This window comes from Cynocephalus volans, unplaced genomic scaffold (assembly GCF_027409185.1).
Source record: "Cynocephalus volans isolate mCynVol1 unplaced genomic scaffold, mCynVol1.pri scaffold_35, whole genome shotgun sequence".
In the NCBI taxonomy this organism is placed as follows: domain Eukaryota; kingdom Metazoa; phylum Chordata; class Mammalia; order Dermoptera; family Cynocephalidae; genus Cynocephalus; species Cynocephalus volans.
In genome coordinates, this window is record NW_026902463.1 from 999,963 (window position 1) to 1,022,644 (window position 22,682).

The following is a 22,682-nucleotide window of genomic DNA, read 5'->3' on the forward strand; positions in this document are numbered from 1 at the left end:
AGCTAATGCCATTTTTACTGTTCGAAAAGTGTCCTTGTTTGAACCCACCCCCCAACACCTATGGTGAAAATTGAAGCTTAAAAATTGCCCTGTTCTTACAAAAATTTTAAATTCTGCCTGCCTTTGCTGTTTCCCGCCTATGCTGTCCCTGACTAATAAAACCAAGGGCTGTATCTGGATGTATCTAGACAACCTGAGGAGGAAACCGCCCTGTGGAAGTTTTTGCTGTCCCTAAGTGATTAACTGGCTTGTCTTGGCTTCTGTAACCAGCTGGCAGGAGGCCTCGCGAAACCCTCTCCCTCCTCACACTAGGAGGAAACGTGTGTGACTATATGATTTTCTTGCCTGTGTGACTATGTGCCTTTAATAGACCCTTTCAATTTAAACTCAGGGCTCTTCTCTTACCAGAATATCTGGAGAGACAGTTGCCGGTAAAGACCCCCTTTTAAAATTCTCATTTGGGCGTTCTGTTTCCTTTTCCGTGCGACAGCCTCACCACAAGTCCAGCTGCGGAGAGACTGGGATCCAGGGTGATCAGATTCCCACGGGGCAGATTTCCACTGGCTGCTGCCAGCCCAGCACTGTGGGAGTTGGTGTTTAGTGGGTGCAGAGTCTCAGTCTGGGAGATGAGAGAATTCTGGAGAGAGACAGTGGTGATGTTTGCACAGCAGTGTGAACGTGCTCAATACCCCTGACCTGGACACTTAGATGGTCATGATGGTCAGTTCTATGTTACGAATGTTTCACCACAATAAAGATTATTCCTTAGAGAGAGATACTGACGGGTGCACTGAGAGATGGGCTTAGATGGGCCCCACTTGGGTTGGGCCCCAACCTTAAGCCATGCAGCTTGCGAGGCGCCGTGGCTGGGCGCTCACAGGGGTCAGTGGCATGGCCAGGGAGGTCAGTCCCCAGCCCAGGATGGCGCAGGCAGCAGAAAGGCGTCCTGGCGAGGGATCATCCCGGGGCTGTCCAGGGCCAGGGGACCCTCGGGCTGCAGCAGCGAGTAGGACTAATGGTCCCAGAGGGAGCGCGGCTGTGAGGGCGTCGTGTCCATCCATACTCGGGTGGCCACACGGCAGAGAGCAGGTGTCCGCGAGAGCCCTCCTGACCGACGGGCGGAGCAGCGGACCTTGGGTCGCGGTGCGTGCGGCCCGTCTCTGGACCCTGCGGGCCGGGTCCACACAGCTGTGGGGCGGTGAAGCCTGGAGCCCGGGAGCCAGGGGCTCGCAGCCGCACCGCAGCGTGAGCCCCGGGGACGTGCGCCAGGCGCGGTCCGGGGCGGGAATCAGGACGGGGAGGGAGCCAAGTAGCGAAAGGGGCAACCGGGGTGCCGCCCAGGGCCAGGCTCTGCCAGAGGCTGCGCGACGGCCGCCGTGAGCCTCCCAGCGCCCGGGCACCGCCGCGCGCCCCAGGCCACCTGCTCGCCGGGGCCCAGCAGCCGCGCCGCTACCCCCGTCCAACGCCCCGCTCTCTGCTGGCGCCACCCGGCTCACCAGCCACACCCGCCACACCCGCCACACCCGCCACACCCGTCACCGCTCGGCTTCACTGGGCTCCATCCGGCCCACCCGCCACCGCTCGGCTCTACCCGCCACCGCTCGACTTTACTCGCCACCGTCCGGCTCCGCTCGGTCCCATCCGCCAGCATTCGGCTCAGATGGCAGCCTGAGGGTGGGGTGCAGGTGTAGGTCCTGCAGAGCGACAGCTGAGGCGCAGGTGTAGGTGCCGCAGAGTGACAGCTGGGGTGCAGGTGTAGGAAGTGGGCAGCTGGCAGACAGGAGGTTTGCCCCTACTTTAGCTGGTTCCCGAGTGTCCCCCTTCTGACTGCATCCTTCACCCTCTCCGCGAGCCAGATGGAGCCTGTCAGCAGGTGGGAAGCCGAGCGTGCAGGGCGTCAGCAGTCCAGGGGATCTGCCATCACCGGACAGGGGCTACCTGAGCAGAGCTTGAGCCACGACGCCAGGTGTAGCGGATTGAATCGTGCCCCCCCAAAACTCATTGCAGCTTGAATTGTGTCCCCCAAGTTTTATGTATTAGAAACTTGGCCCCCACTGTGACTGTTAAGAGGGTGAGAAATCCTATTAGGATAATTGAAAGGAGGAGCCTTAAAGAGGTGATTGGATTGTAGGACCGTGCAGTAGTGAATGGATTAATAATGGTGGTCAGGCGTGTGGTTCTGAGGGCTTTAAAAGAAGAGAGAAAGAGTCTGTCTGTCTGTCTGTCTGTCTATCTCTCTGTCTGTCTCTCTCTCTCTCTCTCTTGCTTCTCACCATGTGATCTGCTTGTACCCACCGGCTGCCTGCCACTTTCCGCCTTGAGTAGAAGGAGCATGAGGCCCGCGTCAGATGCAGCTGTCCCAGTATCCTGAGCCAAATAAACCTCTGTTCTTTATAAATTACCCAGTCTCAGGTATTTCTGTTATAGCAACACAAAAATGGGCTAATACACCAGGGTCTGTGACTAAATTTTGCCACATATTGGCTGAGTTCTTGGGTAATTTGCCAAGAAATGGAGATTTTTATAATAGTGTGCTTATGTACAAATATATCACTCTGTATCTCTCACTGGATAATTCTCTCATTATATGAATATCTTACTATATAAATATCTCAGCACATATAGCTCACTGTATGTATCTCTCACCATATGAATATCTCACTATAACTATGTCACTATATATTTCTCTCACTATATATATCTCTCACTATATATCCCTCACTATATGAATTCCTCACTATATATATATATCTCACTTTATATCTATCACTGTATATCTCACACAATCAAACTCTGCTCTCTTGTTCTTTTCCATCTATCACAGTATTATCGATGTCACTGGCTGCTTCTGAGTTTATGTGGGTTGACACACATGGAGTTTAGGACAAGGTCAGGCAGATGTGCTCAGTGTCAGCTCTCTGAAAGTCATCAGCTGGGGGACACTGGGGTGAATTCTGAGATGTGTGATGGTTCCTGCCCACCTCCGGGCACCATGGGTACATTGCTGAGGGTCAGATTGGACAACGGGTAGATTGTGGTGACAAGATCCACCCAGGGGAATGTGGGTGCCCAGACACCTCAATCCCAACACCCGGCATGGTCCTGTGACTGCCATCCCTGGCTTCACTTCAGGCGCTCTGGGGATGCTTCTTTTTTCATTCTGGCAAGTTGATTTGAAATTCTTATGTGGTCTTCATAGGGTTCAGGGCTACCTGTGATCCATGTGCAGGCCCCTTCTCAGTCTGGCTTCCACCCTCGTCTACTGAAAGGAAATAGGCAATGTAGACAGGGTTGTGATTCCCGGTTGGAAAGCAAGATACAGGAGTTTTGAGAAATGGTTTCAGCTCCAGAGCTGTGTGGCCCCGAGCCCCACCCCAAGACCCCAGGGGGTGGGTTCTGTTGATGGGAACTGCAGGGACAGGGAGGCCAGTATTGCAGGGGTTAGTGTTAGGATTACGCTTCGAGGTTTAGGGCTGGATATCATGGTTGTGTTTAGGGTTGCTTCTCAGGTTACCTCAAACACTTCCTTACCTTGAAAGGGCCCAGGCAAGCGCTTCCTCTACTCAGTCGCATTTTTCTAGGATCCGAATTGGCTCCAGCATTTTGTTTAAGATTCCCCATATGACCTTGTGATGTATCCAATGCAGTCAGTCTCCAGCATGTTGTTTAAATCCTGTAACCCTGAACCAGCAAGTGGATGTTTCGGCAACCTTTGATTTCCTTCCTCAGCATTCTGAGCACAGCAGGACAGCCACAACACTTCTGCAGGGATGACTTTTGGCACTTTTCTTAGAGGACTTAAATGCTGTTTTTGCGACTCTGGGTTTCATCACAACTTCATTGCTTGTGATGCACTTGCCAACTCCAGGTCTGCCTGGCTTTTTCTGTGAACTCACCACCTCTCTGTCTCTCTCTCAACAGCAGAGTCTGATCAGAAATTGGCTCCCACGTTGAATGCTGTATGACAGTCACAGCCCTAAGGGGCACAGGACTTCAAGTCTGGGCCTGTGTCCTGCCCACCTAGCTCCCTTGAGTTGTGCCTAGACAGGGCCTTGAGTCACGTGGGGCACCCAGGCCAGGCAGTGCCCCCGAAGCTCAGAGCCCACCTGGCACAGGATCATCAGCTTTCTCCCCTGTGCCCGCCGGCCTCCCGCTGAAGACACACTCAGTCTGTGCAGTGACCTGGTTTTCTTCTCTGTGTGAGGGCTCACTCCCAAGAGGGGACAGGGACAGGAGGAGGAGCAGGGGGTGTAGTGCCATCCCCATCTCCCCCCAGCTCTTCTGTGGAACCCTGGCCCTGGATACCAGCCTTTTATACCCCGTCCGGTGTTCCCCAGCTTCAGACAGGTCACAGTGGAGTCCCCAAAATGTTACTCCCATGACTCTATCCATCTACGACCTCCTAGAGGATTCTCCTCCTGAGTCCCCGCCCAGGCAGACTTGTCCCATGACTCCTTCCCTTTTCTAGGCCCTGCCTCCCTCTCCCCCATTTCAGAGACTTAATTTTACAGGTGGAAATTTTGGGACTGGGGGAGAGGACCTACGCAGGAGCATACCCTGATTATATGTAGGGCAGCCTCAAACCCAGATCCCAGCAGTCTACCCCCGCCCCCCCTTACACTGTTTCCCGGAGCTGGAGGAGGAGGGACCAAGAGCCCACAGCTGGTGAGGGCTCTGTCATTAAAGGGTTTGGGACCACCCCACCACTGAAGCCCTGCTCTGTAAACGTGCCCCAGATCCTGGGGCTGCAATTGCCCCCTCTGCTATGATACCTGATACCCAACCTGATGACTGGACCCATAGAGAAGAAGTTGGGGCCTTGGCCAACTGGTTTCCTGACTCCTTTTCCTTTTCTCTTGAGTTCCCACTCGTGTCTGTGTCTGGCTTTCGCCTCTGAGGCTACAGAGATGGGGGTAACGGGAGAGACCATGGGGTGCTGGTGGGGGTGGTCCCCTCCCGACCCATCCCTGTCTCCATCTCCTCCCCTGGTTCTCTCCCTGGGCCCAGGAGGTGATTTAAGTGGGACTTGGTTCCCGTGAGACCCGGCTGAGAGTCTGAGTTCCCGTGGCCTCCCGGACTCTCTCGCCTTCGGAACTGGGGACGAGGTACACTGCCCGTGCTGTAGGTTTGTGTGGGAACAACGTTTATTGGAAAAGGAGGCCAGAAGAACATAGAGGGGTGCCATGTGGGACATGGAGGGGATCTGTACCTGTCCATAGCCCGTGAACCCTAAAGGAATCCCGGCCCCCGCACATTTTCTGCCTCGTCTCTGGTCATGAAATTGGAGGGTGTGTTTGATCGCTTACATCTTTTTCGACACTCCTGGGGAAGGCAAGAGGTCAAAAGACGTTCTCTGAAGCCCCCTCAGTGCTGGGGCGTGGAGGTGTGTGGTGGCCACCTCTCTCTCTGTTGAGATGTGGTTTTATTGCTGGGGCTTCTCCCTTGTGTGTGTCCTCTGGTGTAGGATGAGGCCTGACTTGTTACTGAAGCCTCTCCCACACTCTCCACACTTGACTTTTGCAATTCTTGAGATTCCTAACCCCACAAATAATTTGCCTGTGTCCTCTGGATGCACTTTCTGGCCTGTTCTGGACTCTTCTTGAGAACTCCCCATTAGTCCTTTGGGTGGGCTGGAAAATGTGTTTGAAATTCTCCTCTGCTTTGTCCTTTTATATAAGGGGTTGGACCCTTCTTTGACCCCTTGACCTTCAGCCTTGTCATTCCAGCTGTGTGGATCAGAACGTTGCTGCTCCTGATTCTGACCAACTGGATGGAGATTCCCTGGCTGGAGAAGTTCTCTTGCAGATGTCCCTGGGAAGGTCTGAGAGGAGTGATTGTGTTCCACATGTTGCCTGAGGAATTTCTGACTGGAGAAGGCCAGAGGGCTTGAAGAACATGGGTGGATCTCTGGCTTTTGTTCTGCTGAAAGAGGAAATTTTTGGTTAGGCGAGATGTAGACAACACTGTCTGGGACATCTGCTTTGTTGTATGGTAAGGCCTGCTCCCCTAATCATTCCTCATGTGGTAACGCCTGCTGTCTCCCACCGAGTGTTCCTTTATAGTCTTTTTTCATTCCATTTTTGTTCTCTACATCTTCCTCAGAAACCCAGAAATCCTAGGTCAAGGGCCTTGTCTATGTATCAGCCAAACCAGGGACCTTCAGTAGCATCAGAGGCAGCTTCAGTCTTTATACAGAAGGAACTGCAGTGACTTTGCCACACACACTACAAGTATCTTCTGGGTCATATCATATCGTCTTCTCCCCCTAATCTCTGGGTACTTTTCCTGATAGAGCATCTGCAGCTATTTTATTCTACTGAGAAATAATAACTGACTTTGGATTACATAGATGGTGATAGATTTTGGATGTGTTGAACCCTCAAAACTCATGTGAAATTCTGATCCCCAATATGGCAGTGTTGGGAGCTGTTTGAGTCATGGGGGGAAGATCCCTCATGAATGAATTAATGTTCTCCCTGGAAGGTGGCAGTAGTGAGTGAGTTCTCACTCTATTAGTTCCCACGAGAGCTGGTTGTTTAAAAGACCCTACCACCTCCCCCATCTCTCTTTCTCATGCTTCCTCTTGCCGCTTGTACCTGCCAGCTGCCTGCCACTTTCCACCATGAGTAGAAGCAGCCTGAGGCTCATGCCAGATGCAGCTGTCCCAGTATCATAAGCCAAATAAACCTCTGTTCTTTATAAACTATCCAGTCGCAGGTATTGTGTTATAGCAAAACGAAAAGGGGCTGTTATGGATGGACTCATCCTTAGTGACTTTTCTTATGAGGGGAAAGGGATCTATAAAGTCAGGAACCACTTCTTCTGTAGATGCACAAATGTAGAAGGCAGTGTAGAGTAGTGGTTACAGAACACTGAATTTGAGTTTCCCCCGTCAAAGACATTTAATTGAGTACTCTTGTGTACCTGGTTCTCCATCAGGAAGTGGGATTCAGAGTGGTCCAGTCCCCCTTGAGTAAACGACTCTGGTTCCTGCTGCCTAAACTAGATTGTGAATTGCTTCTCTCTCTGTCCACAAATCATAAAATGAAAATATGTCCTTCCTTGGGTGACACGCCAAATATTCCTACTTGAGTTATTTCATTCAGTCTTAGGCCATTTCAAATTTAATAGAAAGTTCTGTTTTAATTATATCCCTAATCAGACTTCTTACCTCCTGACTCCCACCTTTATCCAAACCACCATCCTCTCTTACCTGGAGTCTAAAGTGGACTCTGATGGGATTACCCACTGCAGTTTATTTTCTGAAAATTAACCAAAACTCCACAATTGTTTCCATCTTAGGAAAATCCCCAGTTTCTGGGCAGGAATCATGGGCACTACATGTCCAGGCTTCTGTGTATCTCTCTGACCTCTGCTCTCTTCTCTGCTTCCTTCACCTGGGTGGTCTCAGCCATTTCTCAAACACCCTCACTCTCTCCTGCCTCAGGGCTGTTGCACGAGCTGCTCCCTCTGCCTGGAGTCCTTTGCCCACAACTCTGCACCTCTCAAATGTTATGTCCTGAGAAGAACCTTCCCTGACCGTCCCTTGTCACACCCTCCCTCCCCTCATGATGATCTCTAGGCTCTTTTCTGGATTAGTTGTCTTGAAAGCACGAATCACTGTCTGATATGCACATGCCTGTGCGTGTCTGCGTGTTTCCTTAATTCACGTGTCAGCTGCTCAAGAGCACATATTCTGATCATCCTGTTCTGTGTGTATTTCCTGTTCCTGGAACATTGTCTGGCACAGAGTAGGAATTCACGTGACAACTAATTGAAATAATGAATGAATGAAAAACAACATATGAATGTTATTTAGGAATATGGAAGAAATTAAGAAACAATTAAAAGAGCCAGATGAAACTGCCTTGATAAAAGAGCTGGTAGGTGCTTGAGACTTGTTCTTTGTCTCTAAGCCCGTCAGGACTATATGTTGTTATATATTTTTCATATAAAGAAGTTAAAAAAATAAAATAAGAACAGAAATTTCAAAATATAAATTGTCCCTAAGAGTCAAAGGCAAATGAAATGAATCCTTAATTTCAGAAGCACCTGATTTGAAATTTTTCCATCTTTCGACTGCATTTTACTCTACTTAAGAGTTGTACCATGAAAATTCCCAAGGAGAATTCTTTCTCTTCTGTTCTATTTAAAGAATAATAGTGGTGCCCACCTCTCCCTGCTGTGAGCTCTTTCTTCCACTTGCTGTCCCGCTTGATACCCAGCTCCTGGCCATATTCATCCCCGTACCAGACCAGCAGTTCACAGCCCGGCCTGATGACCTGGCAAGTTCGATAGAAGATCTGCCCGTGGTATTGAAAGGCCACCAGGTTCTGCTCCTCATCATCCCGGGCACAGTTCACATACCTGGGGTTGAGGCAGACAAAGGGACAGAAAATAACAGGCAGTGAGTCTCCACTACCTGCCAGGGCCATGTTGGGCTTGTCACCAGATGGTCAAGGCCCCCATGCTGTGACGGGCCTTGCCGTTACCCTCCTCCAGGAACCTGCTGTTCATACCTAAGCCTCTTTCTCCAAGTCCTGCTTATGGTGCTCATCCTGCCTGGAATGCTTTTCCCCCCCTTGCCTACTTATCCATTCTTCAAAGCCCAATTACAGACTTACCTCCACCTTGATTGGCCATAAAACACTGACTTCTCACTTCTCTAAACTCTGAATCGATTTCTGCTCATAGCACAGAATTTGGTGTTTGATCAATCATGTACTCCGCTTCTGGATTAGCACACATCATTCTTTACTCACCCCAAGTCTATCTTCTTTTAAGAGACCTTTCTCTAATCTCCCATAGATTACCTAGGTGCCATTCACCTGCCTCCCTGGGTTCCCATAGAAACTTAGAGGTCCCTTTGTACTAGCATGGAAATACAGAATAATAACAGCATGTCCATATTCTTATCTTCTAATAAAATGAGAGTCCCTCATGGAAAGGGGCTGGTCCATGCAGCACAGAGGCCCGTGACCACCCTGCAGCTCACTTCTCAGGCTTCAGGTTTTAATTTCATTGAAGCTGGCAAGATTTCCTGCCCTCACAGATTAAAGTTCCCTTGTTTTACATTGTCTTGGCCTTGTGTACTTCTCCTATAATCAAATGTTTCACATCTCCGCGCAATAGTCCTCCACGAGGGCATGGGTTGTGTGATCTGTTCATGTGATGTACTCCATTTTCTAAACAAGAATATAGTAAGTGCTTAATAAATGCTGATTAGATCAATTAAAGTGCGAATCCAGCATCCCCAATGAATCTAGGCTCCTCAGCGTTTATTCTGGTGCCCCAATTTTGTCTATCATAGAGATTTAGTTTTTTCATAAAAGAAATGGTAATATTTATATTTTATCTCTTTTTCCTGGATGTTCATAATATGAAAGAACATTGTAAGGAGAACAGAGAGTGTAAAAACCATCGAGGGAGGCATGCTGAGGAGGAAAGAAGCCGAGCTTGAGAGAGATGAGTGTCCCTGCTGGAACCCGAAACCTATTGGCCTTACCTCATCCAGTTGGCCCGAGATTTGTCCTTTCCATCCACATACTCATAGCAGTTTCTCCCCTTGGTGATCTGAGTTTCAGAAAAATAAGTTAGTCATTTTGGGGTTGAGGGGCAGGTAATAATCAGAATTATTTTATTGTACTGTCATCGATGCATTTTGAGCCTGCATGGATTCAGCCGCCAATGGTGGCACATGCTGTGTACTCCTCAGCATCATCTACACATCTGAGTTGATTTGTCCAGTCAGAGCTGAGGCCCCATAGGGAGAATGCACTTTTTCTGTCTCTGTGCCACTTTTCTCCGGCTCACCCTCTGACCTTTAAATAGGAGTTCCAGGTTCATGCAAAGACCACTAAGTACACAGAGCTAACCATGTTGCCAGTATCCATGTTCTAGCATGTAGAAGGTGATGTCCCACCAAAGGCACAGAAGGGATATAGGAAGCCAGAAGATGGGGTAAGATAGGCCCTTTTCACCATCCAGGAGTAGCCACTGTTGGCTGCCTCTTCATCTTCTGTGATCTGGCCCTCAAAGGGGCCAAAGTGCAGACCCAGTGGAAGATCGGATGCCTCATTCCATACTCCAAGCCCGGCCTCAGGGATGCCGACGGCCCAATTCTCAGCCCAGGGGGCAAAGTGAGGGTTGAGCGGTTGGGATGCCCCTTGTCCACTGCACTGTCCTTTACAAATGTAGGGGGACCATGAGCCACACAGCTGTCGATGAAGAAGTCCTGGCATTTCTCACAATCTGGAGGCGAGAGCAGCAGGGATTTGGAAAAGTATAGTGCATGTTCCTGGATATAAAGAGCTTCAGAAAGAGCCCAGCAGTTACATAATTTAGCCTCAATCCTGTATCCCAAGCCACCAGAGTAAAGGAATGATTTGGGGTCAAACAACAAGATAAAATTATTCTACCGGGATATAGCCTTCTCCATGAGTGGGCCAAAAGGGTCACTTACACAGGTAGTCATCATCCTGAGGCTCATCGACCTCTTTGTATGACCGACCCTTTCTTTCTCGCAGGCTGTACACCTTCACTTCAATCTCCTTTCTCTCGAGTTCTACATTGGAGAAGAGTAAGTGAGTGAAGTTAGGAGTCTGGAGTGTTTGTTTCTGTTTTTTCAGAAGATGTGAAATCTCTTACCATCAAATTATTATCTATCCTTCTACATACTCTGGCTCCCCACCCCTTCAGTACCACTTAACTATTATTTCAGAGAGACTAAGACTCCACAGTGAGTACAGATGCATAAGTCAATTTTAGTTTCTGGATTCCCATGATCAGATTGAACCTCCCAAACTTTCTACTTACAAAACAGTTCATTCATGCATTTATTTATCCACAAAATATTTGTTGAGGGTGCATTACATATTAGGCATGGAACAAAGGCATGGATGTACAATAAGAAAATGTGGTCTCTATTATCACAGTTGTATGTATCAGTTCTTTTATATTTAATTTAATGCTTTAAAAACATATATGAGCTATATGTGTTTATCTTCATTTTACAGATTAGCTTTAAGGAGTGCAGAGAATTTATAATGTCTGCCCAAGGCCCTAATGATTCTGCGTGGATTAAAACAAGCGTGTGACTTCAGAGTTGGTGTTCCCACATGCTATTCAGTACAGTACCTAACTTCTGGTCTCAGCATAGTCCAGCTTAAGTGCAGGCCTATTGAAAGTCTACGCCACATATCTAGACCATACTCACCAACTTTTCTAAAGGACCTAGAGGGGATAAAGTCCCCAAATTATTTTCTCTTACCCAATTTTTGTCTAGAGTGCCGTCTGGAGGTACTTGCTTCTGCAGGAGGGGACACTCGTTTCTGGGCCTTCTCTGAGTCACTTGTGTTCAGGAAATCTGTTGTTCCGGGCAATTTCTTCAAACTAGATTCATTACTTAACAGTGCCCTGGACATTCCCTTTAATGTGAGAGTCACATATTAAAAACCAACATACATTTATTTAGTTTCTTAGGGCTTGCAACATGTTTTCACATGTAGGAGTTTTGTTCAACAGTCCCTTGAAAAACCTGGAGTGTCTGAATACCAGAGAGAAAAGGAAAGGCCTGATTGGGTAGTGACTCCAGGACTAGAACCCATGTCTTAAGGCTCTTTTTTTTCAACTTTCTCTATATACGTGAGAGTGAGGGAGGGAGAATATTTTGGAATACTAGCAGGAGACTCAACCAGGTCTGTGAAAGAAGGAGGTAGGGGCTTATAGAGAAAAAGAGGGGATCTTCTATGAACTAGTAGACTTTTGATGGAAAGAGAAATGTAGAAAAGCACAGAGGGTACAACACACATCTAGAAAATGAACAGTGAGGTTGGGAGGAGAAGAAACAGTTGGTATAAATGTATGCAGACAACTAAGAAAGTGATGCTAAGAGTTGCAAACTGCCATAACCTGGAAGGAATATTTAACTTTGGAATTGAATGAACTGGTTCCTGTACCAATTCTACTTAAGGAAGGGTGTACTATTAGTTAATTCTACTCAGCTTTCTGATCCACAAATTGGCATGCATTCTCATTCTTAATGGTATAGTGAACATGAAATGCAATAATGTTCACCAAAGTGTTTTGCGAGTTGTTAAATACAGTGCAAACATGAGATTAATAATTTCTCTTATAGTCCTGACATCGATTTACCTCCTCAACCATCTCTACAGTTGAAATCTAATTCAAAGATATTATCTTCAGCATTACTTGACCCTGTTACACGTATTTTAATTTGCAAAACTTGGAATCATTCAGAAAACATTCAGGGGGCCCTCACGGGCTCTAAGCCTCACCTGGGACTCCTGAGAAAAATCGGGTATGGACCATGCTCTCAAAGAGCTCACAATACAGAAGCAGCAGGCTAAATAAATGATTCGAAACAGCATGACATTTGCCTAATTTGGGCCCAGAGAAAGGAGTAGTTACTTCTTCCTACAGGGAGGAGAGTTTAAAATCAGTACCAGGATGCATTTCTACTGGATAGTGTAAAGTACATGAAGTGCTAAGTCATTTTCCTATCTGTTGTTTCTCAGTCAAACCTCAAACTTCTCAGGGCCTGGAGCAACTTTCTCACATCTGAATGCATCCCTTGTGAGAGAGTAGGAACTTTCTCCATCTTCCTCTGGGACCGTGCGCAGTGCAAATTGACGGTATATTTGCAAGTTTCCCTCAGAGTGTCTTAGCCTATCTCTCACTTAGCACAGCAGACAAGAATTAGGTTGAAATAATCAGTCCGATGAATAATGTAAAGGTGTCCGGGTAAGGCAGCATGAACTTTACAAAACACGAAAGTTTTAATGAGCTTGTAAGTACTTTAGAGAATGAAGGAGTATTGGATTAGACTGAACCACTACTGACTGTGATCTCAAACATTTCTGTAGCTCAGTTTTTTCATCCACAAAATGGTTATAGTTATAGTTGTAAGGTTTGAGTGAGTTTGTTCATGTAAAATGCTTAAAATAAAGTCTGAAATATTGCAAAAATAAAACGAGTGGTAGTGATTATTGTTGCTCTTCTTATTAACTCTTAAAATGATGTGTCAGACATTGTGCTGAAGAGATCAGAAAAGAAAGGCAGCAGTCCTAGGATACTCTGCACATTCTCCTTCCCTTCCATGTGTTTGGATCTTCCATGAGGAAGATTGACTTGTCGATAGGATTTTTCAGTTACTCACCTTCTGGTGTTTACTCTGTCCCACTCTGAAGGCCGCCCGAGGAGGTTTGACTAAAAGGTGATGAGAAATCAGTGTTTTGGTCGGTAAATATTTCCCAGCTCAGAAGATTCTCATCAGGGACAGAGAATTCTGAACTAGAGTGACAATTCCAAGTATTATCCACGGGTGATTTGAAAACGGTTTCTGAAGTAACATTAAGACCTTTGCTTCTATTGGAGGCATTGCTAATTTTCTTAAAATGTTTTTTTTTTCTTTTAAATAGAACCCTGTATCTTGGTGTTAACACCACACTCTCACCAACTGAGGTAAATGGTCACCCACGACAAAGCAAAGAAAACAACACCAAACCTCATCTCTGCTTCTTCTTGTGTTCACAAGGTTTCCATTACATTTATCTTTTAAAAAATGAATTGGCTTAACTTTCATGGAAAAACGCTAAACAAAAGCACACAATGGAGGAAAGGACAGTCTCTTCAAGAGAGGGTATGGCGAAAAGTGGATCGCCATATGCAAAAGAATGGAGATTGACCCTTATCTTACACTACATACAAGAATAACATCAAAATAGATTAAAGACCTTAATCTAACACCCAAAAGTATAAAACTCCAAGAAGAAGACATAGGAGAAAGCTTCAAGAAATCGAATTTGGCCATGATTCCTTGGAAATGACACCAAAAGCATCAGTGACAAAAGCAAAAATAGACAAAGAGACTATGTAAAGCCTGAAAACTTCTGAGCACTGAAAGAAAAAATCAGTGGAGTGAAAAGGCGACCTACAGAATGAGAGAAAATATTTGCAAACCATATGTCTGAAAAAGGGTTAATACCTAGAATATCTAAAGAACTCCTACAACTCAACAACAAAAAAAACTCAGTTAAAAAATGGGTGCTATGACTGGATTTTGCTCCTCCAAAATTCATATGTTGAAATTCTAATTCCTGGTGTGATAACATTGGGAGATGGAGCTTTGGGGAAGTAATTAGGGTTAGATGAGTTCATGAGGGTGGGGCCCTCATGATGGGAATAGTGCTTTTACAAGAAGAGGAAGAGAGAGATTCCCACCAAGAGGTGGAAGCAACCTAAATATCCATCAACAAGTGAATAGATATAGAAAATGTGGTATATAAATACAATGGGCTATTATTCAGCCTTAGAACATAAAGAAACCCTGCCAGTGCTATGACGTGGACAAACCTTGAAGACATTTTGATAAGTTAAAGAAGCCAGTCACAATAAGACAAATATGGCATGGTTCACTTATATGAGGTATCTAAAGTAATCAAATTCATAGAAACAAAGTAGAATTGTTGCCAAGAACTGGGGCAGGAGGAAATGGTGTGTTGTTGTTCAACGGGTGTAGCTTTAGTCATGCAAGATGAAAAAGTTCTAGCAGTTTCTTGCACATCAGTGTGTATATAGTTAATCATATCAAACACTCAAAAATTGTTAGGAAGGGTAAGTTGCCGTTGTGTGATTTCTCATAAGAAATCTCAAAAGGAAAAAAAAAAATTCTTGTAGAAATCCCACAAGATTTCTCGATAAGAGACGATAAAGTGACTAAGGTGGGGATCAACTGAGTGCAGATAACGATGTATGACAAACCATGGGGTTAGTCATGTCTTCTTCTAAGACCATTGATCCAATGACTGACCTATTAAGACATTAGGGTTAGAAAGCTTTTTGGTGGATTTACAGTTCAATGAAAGTTTAGTTAATTTCCCGCTGATTAATTAACAATGTCTAGCAAAACCAGTCTTTCTTTTATTACTTTAAAGAATGATAAACTTTAAACATATAGAACAGTGTGGAGAATAATGCTGGAAATCCTATAAATCCATCACCATCCAGTCCTATTTCAACATTCGGACACAGCTGATGGAAATGTTTTCATTTCGACTTTTTATTTCAAAATTCAAAAATAGACATAAAACAGACAAAAGAGCTAACTATGACGCAGTGAAGCCACCTGCCAGCCCTTCCTCCTTCTCTTGTGATAATAACTTCTGAGTTTGGTATTTCTTACTCACATTCAGATTTTTATACGTTTAGCACTTATTACTGTATCTGTAAATAAAATATGTAATTAATTTACAGGTTTAAAACCTTTATATGAATAGCCTCTTACTGAATATAATGTATTGCACCTTGCTTGTTTGTTGAACATTTACGCTTTTGAGAGAACATGGTCTCCTTTGTTAACTCCTGAGATAAAGCCGAGACATCAACCCAGGATGGTTTCAGGAGGTCACCTCTAATTCCTCCTGGCCCCTCACCTTTCTGTCGAGGTGTCCATTCTTCATCAGAATCCTCAGTGTCATCCACTTGGTGCTTGGTCTGCCTTTGGTGACACAGGAAAGCTGGTTGAGAGGCTCCGACACCTGGAAAGAAGCCAAATCTTTGTCCTAAAAGGGAAGTGGTGAGAGGAGGAACAAAGGGTGGTGGCAATGGAAAGCACCACAAAGCCAGTGTGGCTCAGCGCGTGCTGGGAGAGTCTTGAACAAGGTCAAGATGTGAGCTCTGCATGACTAGTGCCGATACTCGGCTGTGCACTGACAAAAAAAAAAAAAAAAAAAAAAAATTAAGAAGAACAAAATTTCCCCTCCAGATTTCTCTCCATACAGAAGGGAACTGTGGGCCCATGCAGCTGCCTAAGAGAGAGCCAAAATAACACGGGGACAGAAGACCTGTTTTATATTTCGCAGGCCGGTCTGCAACCAGCACTTGAAGTTACCTAAATTAATCAGCACATTATCGTTCCTTCTCACATTCCTATAGTGAATTTTCTCCAGTTCTCCCATCTCTGCCCATTCTTCCTTGGAGAAGTATATGGGAATGTCTTTGGAAGCATCTTTAGCCTAGAGAAAATAACATAGTTCATCAGTGATTTACTGCACACATCACAAGATCGAGTGGGGCCTTTCCTTCTGCCTTGTAATCTTAACAATCAGAACATAGGCTGGGGTCTTGGGGTGGTCTCTGTGAAACAAGGATAAAGATGTTCATTACCTCCCTCCCCAGATTGTGTTCTGTTTGAGAGAACACAGCATTTTCCTAGCTCTCCCCAACACAGAGAGTTTGATTCTTGTCTCCTTTTCTCCCTCATGTCCCAGACAGGACCAATTGTCCCCATTGCATGCACATGCACAGCCAGGGTCACACAGAGTTGCAGGCCACAAGTCTGTGGCCCTCCAGACACCAGCTGCTTGTCACTAGTACCCCCTCTCCATCCTTCGTACAAATCCTGCTTGGAGCTTCGCTCGACTTCCCCCACCTCTCACCATGGGCTTCCGCCCTGTTCTCCCTGCATCTCCCTCAGGGTTCTCCTCCGGGGAGCTGTTTGAGCTCATGGTGCCGGGACAGGATGGCAGGCCCTGCTCCACCTCCAAGGTAGAGAAGGTCCCGTGAGTCTCCCAGCTGCAAGTCCAAAGCTCCTGTGGAAAGAGAGGTTGTTGAGAGGGGGCCACAGCCCAGACCACTGCCCAGAGCCAGGCTCTGTCTTCTCCACTTGGCCAGGGTGTCCAGACCAGGAAGATGTGGGGACCCTGCAAGGACTGGAGGGCGTTGGGGAGGTCTGGGGGCTATTGACGGGATGGGGGGGTCTCTGCTGGCCATCACAGACCACCTAATGTAAGCTGTTTTGTTTCAGTTCCCCTGCATCTTGATGCATCTGAGGAAGGGTGGCAAAGGTGACTGAGGGTCAAGGCTAGGGGTCTTCAAGGGGATTCCTGAGGTGTGAGGGCTAGGGGAGTCCCATGGAGACCTTGAGGGCCCCTGACTGGTGGGACTCAGGTTACACTGACCAGCGGGGCACTCCTCCAGCGAGAGGAAATGAACATTTCTCATAGGAAGGCTTCCGGGATCTCCACCAGGAGATTCTGGAAAAGTCTGGGAGTAAAGCAGCCTGGATCTCTAAGGAGCAGCAATCCCTCAGGCTGAGGAGATTGGGGGTCTCCAAGGCCAATGAGATTTGGGGTCTCTCAGGCTGAGGTTCTGGGAGTTTCTCAGGTCGAGGGGATTTGGGGTCTCTCAGGCTGATATTATTTGGGGTTTTTCAGGACAAGATTTTGGGTCTTTCGTGCTGAAGAGATTTGGGATGCTCAGGTTGAGAGGCTTTGGGATTCATCAGGTAAAGTGAATTTGGGGTCTCTCAGGATGAGAGGATGTGGCATTTTTGAGGCTGAGGAAACTCGGGGTCTCTCAGGCTAAGGAGATTTGGGGTCTCTCATTAGGGGGCATTAGGCTCTCTGACACTGACGTTATTTGGGGGTCTTTGAAGCTGACGGACGTTTCCAGGCTGAGCAGGATCTCTAAGGTTGGGGAAAATTGGTCTCTCTGTGGCTGCGGTATTTAGGGTTTCCCAGGCTGAGGGGGTTGGGGTGCCTTAGGCTGAGGGGAATTGTGATTCCTCAGGCTTAGGGTGTTTGGGCTCTAAGCATTAGAGGATTTGGCGTTCCTGTGGGTGAACGGTAGATTTGAAGGTGTCTGAAGCTGAGGTGCGTCGGTGTCTCAGGCCGAGGGGGTTTAAGGTCAGTCCAGGTTAGCGGATTCGAGGTCTCTTGGGGATCAGGGGATCTGGGGTTTCCCAGGCTGAAATTTGAAGGTCTTGGGCTGAAGGTTTACAAGGGTTTCTTACTGCACGGCAAAGACTTCCCGAGTTCCTGTCAGTCTCCCTGGCTTTCTCCTGCCGCGCGGCCCACCCTGGCCTGGCGCCCGCTCGGATCCTCTCAGGAGGGAGACGACCGTTGAAATGGCCACGCAGCCGCCGGTACCACCAAACCGCCAATCCGAGCTCCCGACAATAAGCGATCAGGAGGGGATAAAGGGGCAGGGAGTAGGGCGGAACCTAAACCTGTCAGTAATAGGAACCACTTCTTTCCCGCCTGGTGGACGATCCTGACCAAAACCTCAGGCATTCGCCACTCTGGGTACTGCGCATGCGTCAGTCAAGAAGCCTCGAGTCCTGAAGAGCAGTCTCTCAGGTCGTGACCGGCCTTACAGGCTAGTCATGAGGCACATATCTGGCTCTCAGCACTAGCGTAGCCTTGCCCCGCGGTCCTGTCCACAGGGGATCTCAAAGGGGTTAGGGTTAGGAGTTATGTTTTGGGTGAGGGTTAGGGTGAGGGTGAGGGTTACGTTTAGGGTGAGGGATAGTGTGAGGGTTAGTTAGGGTTAGGTTAATGGTTAGGGTTAGGGTGAGGGTTAGGGATAGGGTGGCTCCAGAGGAGGATCCTACCTGCCACTTCCAGCTCCTTCTCAATTATGTTTCTGCAATGGGGAAAAGAGATAAATCTCCTGAAAACAGTGACTGATGTAGCTCCAACCTCTCAAAGAGGTGGACCCTTCCCACAAGTGTGGGCTGTGTTTAGTGACATCTTCCAAGAAGGACATCATTGGGGAGAGAGTCACTGAACAGGGACCCACCTGACAAACACTCTGCAGCCAGGTGGCCAGGATTGGCGTCCCCAATGGAGGGTCAGGTTGGCAGCAAGTGCCTTTGACATGAGGTGCTGAGGGGGACACCCTGCTCTGTGGTCTACCCTCAAAACCCTTAACCCCGTGTCAACCTGAGAAAATCTCCAGACAGAGGACATCCTACAACCATTGGAGCAGAAGAACTACACGCAGTCATAGCCAAGGAGCCTGAGACGTGAGGACTTTACGTATTTGTTTCTTCTGGGCATTGGGGCAGGAGGCCTTCAGGGAAAGCTAGTGAAATCAAACGAGGTGAGGAGTGACAAGCATGTAACAGTGTCGGCCCTCCAATGGGACAGGTGCCTACACTCACATCACGGGTGGACTGTGGGAAAAGGTGGCCAAGGGCCAAGGGCTACCCATTCCAACATCTGCAAGTTTTCTGAAAGTCTTAAAGTTTTCCAAAGTGAAAAGATTTTTTAAAAGCTTAAGTAACATCCAAACAAACCCCAAAACCTAGACATGAAGACCCTAATCTCTAAGTGGCACCTGTTTCTGGTGGCAGGATTACACGTGGCTTTTATTTTCCTCTCTTCTGTGTTTTCCAGACTTTCCATAAGGAACCTATGTACAGATACTTTTAAAATGAAGAAAAGCATCCTTTAAAACATGAAATCATTTAATTTTTTTTGTTTTAAAGATTTTTCAGAAGGATTAAACAGCTGGAAGCTTTGAATGAGGTGTCAGTGGATGGGTGGTCACACCCGGCACTCACCTTGTCCATGGATCTGGAGGGGCAGAGCAGGTACCTGTGGCCCCGGAGACCAGTCAGGCACCGAGTGGTGGTCCCCGTGTCACACAAGCAGTGGCCTAAGCGAGTCACGGCGGGTAGTGGGTGGGATCCGGACGCAGGGGCGATGGGTGGCCTCAGCAGCCCCCGTCCTCAGGTGCCCGTCTGAGACTGCACGCGGGGCAGCTCCTGCCCCCACCGGCCTGCAGTGACCGTGCAGGCCATCCACGGGTGTGGGGTTGGGGTCGGACTCACCTCAGCTCTGACGTGTGGCCCGTCCTGCAGGATCTGATTGTCCATGTGAGGGATGTGAGCCACCCCGAGACGGAGCTGCAGAAAGCCAGCGTGCTGTCTGCCCTGCAGGGCCTAGGCCTGCCCGCCCCGCTCCTGGACTCCATGGTGGAAGTGCACAACAAGGTGGACCTGGTGCCTGGGTGAGCCAAGGACCCAGTGCCGGCTGAGCATCCCGTTCCCCAGGTGTGGCCAGCAGGCGGGCAGGGGTGATCTCAGGACAGTTCCTCGTTCCCAGCCTGGGGTTTGCCTCCGCCTCTGCCACCTCTTTTCACTCTTCCATGTCCTAACCATCCGGTGGGGCTGGTGTCTTCACCTTGCACCAATTGAAGTGTCACAAGCCGGCTGTGGGTGGGTGACAAGGGGACCCTCTTCTCGACAGGTCATCCCTGAGGCTGAGCCGGGTCTGTGTCCTCTCTGGGTCTGTGTCCTACCCTGGCAGGTACAGCCCCACAGAACCAAACGTCCTGGCTGTGTCCACCCTCCTGGGGCATGGGCTGGAGGAACTGAGAACTGAGCTGGAAGAGGCAGTTTTGAGAGCCACCAGGAGATGGGTCCTCACCCTCCGTGTCCGCCTGGCAGGGGCCCAGCTCAGGTGAGCGGCCTTGGCGGGCGGGAAAGGGTGATGACCTGGGTCCCAGCGCCAGGCCCAGAACTGGGCCTTTGGGTGTTTGGGGAGAGCCACAAAACAGGCAGAGCACCCCCAGCTTTAGATGTGCAGGCATCAGCTGGGATTATTTTTTTTAATTGATTATGCATATTCATGGAGCACAGAGCTATCCCCTCCTGTGCCCAAGATGTGATGATCAGATCAATACTCTCAGTGTGCCCCTCACCACAAATTGCAGTTATTCACTGTGTCCCCACCCAACCTCTCCCCAGCGTCCCTCCCCCTGCCCCCCTCCACCCTGGCAACCCTAGGTCTGTTTTCTGACTCTGCAAGTAGCTGGGATGTTTCTGAAAGGACCTGAGCTGTGTTAATGACTCAGCCTGCGTACACCAGGTGCCTAATCTGTGCTCATGGAAATTCTTGGGCTACATGCTGTACCTCCCTGAGCAACACAAGGAGGTCTGAGCAGGGGCTTGGGGGTGACTAGGCTGTCCTCCAGGGTATTTATGCTGAAACTCACCAAATGGGTGGAGGGTCCTCACGGTCTTCATGGAACGTGCTTCTCTGTCCCCAGCTGGCTGTAGAAGGAGGCAACTGTGCAGCAGGTGGACGTGATACCTGAGGACGGGGCAGCCGATGTTACAGTCACCATCAGCAACGCCACCTATGGCAAATTCTGGAAGCTCTTTCTGGAATGAAAAGACACCCTCGGCCAGCGAATCGCATTTTTCCAGCATCAGAGCAGAGCAGGCCACCTCCGCCTGTGTGTGCCTTGGCGTCTGCTGCCAATGACGACACCACGGTGGGGCTGGTGTCACCTCGGAGTGGGCGGCTGGAGTGTCAGCTCTGAAACATCCAGGCCAGCCATCAGTGCGTGGCAAGAACTGGTTTCCCTCTGGGATGTTTCAGTGACGAGGTATTAAAAGCTTTGTTCTGAGGCGCCTCAACTGGCATTTCTAGTTCTTTCAGCGCGTGCTGGGCACCGGGTGTTCACGGACTCAGAGACTGCCCTGCTGTCCCCTTGCTGGTGTCGAGACACAGCCCAGAAAGCTCCCCACAAAGGTAAAAGAGAAAGAAAACAGTTTTATTATTGGAAAAGCAACAAACCAGGAACACCGCTAAGAGATCGCAGAGAAAGAGAGAATCTCACCTTCCTAAATGCAGGTGGATACAGCCCATCACATACACATCCATTGTCTTTACCCAAAAGAAAAGTGAAACTACTTGCATCTTTTCAAGGAGTGGGGAATTACCTCTTAGAGCAAAACTCCAACAAAGGCAGGGAGACAGGGCCCCACTTAATGCTCACGTTGCACAGGAGGCTTCTCAGCTCCTGGAAAGACATTCATGGGATGCACAGCTGGCCCCAGGCTCATTCAGATTTTAAAGTGATCTGCAGAGTCGGAGACACTAAGGGAGCCCTGCGATGGCACGTTTTCCTAAGGAAATGCCTGAGAGAAGTCGGGTAGTGTCCTTTTTCCCTTTTGGCACTAAGGAAAAATCGTATTTTTTTCTTAGGTTTACATTCAACTTATAGTGGTCAGTGTTTTTGAGTTCCAGAATTCAGCATTCAGGGATAAGTTAAAAAAAAAAAAAAAAAAAGAAAAAAGAAATCTATACCCCTCTCCTGAGTGTGTGAATGGGGTGCGTGTGAATTTCTCCAATGGCGGGCCAGGTGGCCCTGCTGTACACACAGCCCTGCCAGACACACGGCCCCTCCTGTTCCTTCCCACTCCTCCCAGCTCAGTACCTGTCCTTCCCACACCTCTCACAGGTGAGGAGAGTAAGCTCCAGGGCTGGGGCCGTGTCCTGGGACCCACAGGTGAGGACAGAGCTTGCACGTGGTCCCAGCTGCACCCTCTGTCTAGCCCTTTGCCCCCAGCCTCACAGGGTGGATGACACGTGCAGGTCGCCCAGGCTTTACTAAGTGGAGCAGAACAGCCCCCTCGTCTGGGACAGGGACCAGTAGGTGAGGAGACCACTGAAGGCCTCAGGACTCGGTGGCTGGAGACGGGTGCTTCCCCCAGCCCATCTGGTTCACTGGGCTCTGCTGTGGAGGAGTCACTTCACCGCAACTTTGGAGACTCTCCTGTGGGCTGTGAAGCATCGTGCTTGGGCAGTGCCTCCTGGGGGCTCGTGGGGTACAGCCCACCGCTTGCCAGCCTGTGGCCATCCAGGGGCTGTGCCCACTGTGCTCCTAGGAGCTCTCCCAGACACCCCCTCCTGGGACTTGCAGGGCCAGATGGATCCCGAGACCTCTCCCCATCTGCAAGGCCAGCTTGTCCTCCCAGGTCTGGCTCCAGACTGTGTCTGGTCCTGTCCAAGTCTTCCCTGAATGGGTGACACAGGAATGGCCGCACGGGGTCTGGTCTCCTGGCTGTCCTCCAGCACCTACCTGGC

At 48.6% G+C, this 22,682-nt stretch overlaps 1 pseudogene; it reads right to left on the bottom strand.

Annotated features, from left to right (window-relative positions):
- Nucleotides 1–836: 836 nt before the first annotated feature.
- Nucleotides 837–16,526, bottom strand: LOC134369080 (histone-lysine N-methyltransferase PRDM7-like; annotated as a pseudogene).
- Between the last annotated feature and the right edge of the window lie 6,156 nt (nt 16,527–22,682).